We start from the raw sequence: 1,212 nt of genomic DNA, 5'->3' as shown, positions 1-1,212 counted from the left end.
AGAGACAGGGTTTCACCATGTTGACCAGAATGGTCTCGATCCCTTGACCTTGTGATCCACCCCCCTCGGCCTCCCAAAGTGCTGGGATTACAGGCTTGAGCCACCGCGCCCGGCCATAAATATATATTTTCTTAAAGAAAATATTCATTTTTTTTAAATTATGGAACGCTTCACGAATTTGTGTGTCATCCTTGCGCAGGGGCCATGCTAATCTTCTCTGTATCGTTCCAATTTTAGTATATGTGCTGCGGAAGCAAGCACGAAAATATTCATTGTTGTCTAAAAAACTGCATAAGCACTTCTAGCAAAGCTATACAAATACTTGGTAACTATCTTGGATAGGTAATAGCACTAAAGCATATTGGCTTGTTAGATGTTTAGCTCAGTGGTACAAACTCATAAACATTTTTCTTTATAAATTGGCATTATGAATTGATTAGTCCTTATAATACATATTAAATATGTCGATTACTCTGAAATCTACAAGCTCACACAATTTAAGCAATATCACAATACCATGCATCTATCATTTTCCTTCATGTTTATTATTATCAGTCATTACACTGGGCAGCAAATAAGTTAAGCCAGGGCGCGTGCCTGTAATCCCAGCTACTCAGGAGGCTGAGGCAGGAGAATTGCCTGAACCCAGGAAGTGGAGGTTGCGGTGAGCCGAGATCGAGCCATTGCACTCCAGCCTGCGGAACAAGAGCGAAACTCCGTCTCAAAAAAAATAAAAAAATAAAAAAATAAAAAAATAAGTTAAACCAGGCTGTACCAAGTCTCAGAAAGAGTTTATTTGATTTGCTCAATTCCAAAATGAGCTAGGGCAAAATAACTATGAAATTAAAGTGCAGACAGGTAACAGAAGGGAAATTCAGTATTCATAAAACTTATAGAAAAATAGTTTAATAAGCACATCTTTTAGGACAATCAGAAAAAAGGTCACACAAGCCCACTATATATTAGATAATACACTGCAGAAAAATGACATGCTCCTTCTACATTTTTTATAAGAGTTGAATAAAGGTTAATAGATTTGAAGAACTGTATTTCCAGGAGCCTGGCTTTTAATACCAAGTGCCTGGCAAGATACCATTCATTATAAGGAAAACTGTTGAGATAAATAATTTATATATTAGTCTAGTGAAATAAAGCATGTAAAAGAACAAAATTATTTTTAGACCTGCTCAGGTAAAACAAAAGAATATTTGC

The 1,212-nt window shown here is 36.4% G+C and overlaps 1 non-coding gene across 1 annotated transcript; it reads right to left on the bottom strand.

Annotated features, from left to right (window-relative positions):
* Positions 1–154: 154 nt before the first annotated feature.
* Positions 155–261, bottom strand: LOC119468559. The gene has a single exon (XR_005197251.1). It is a non-coding gene; the product is annotated as a U6 spliceosomal RNA (small nuclear RNA).
* Between the last annotated feature and the right edge of the window lie 951 nt (positions 262–1,212).

Source organism: Cebus imitator, unplaced genomic scaffold (genome assembly GCF_001604975.1).
Source record: "Cebus imitator isolate Cc_AM_T3 unplaced genomic scaffold, Cebus_imitator-1.0 Scaffold17, whole genome shotgun sequence".
NCBI lineage: Eukaryota > Metazoa > Chordata > Mammalia > Primates > Cebidae > Cebus > Cebus imitator.
This window is presented reverse-complemented; position numbering and strand designations above follow the sequence as displayed.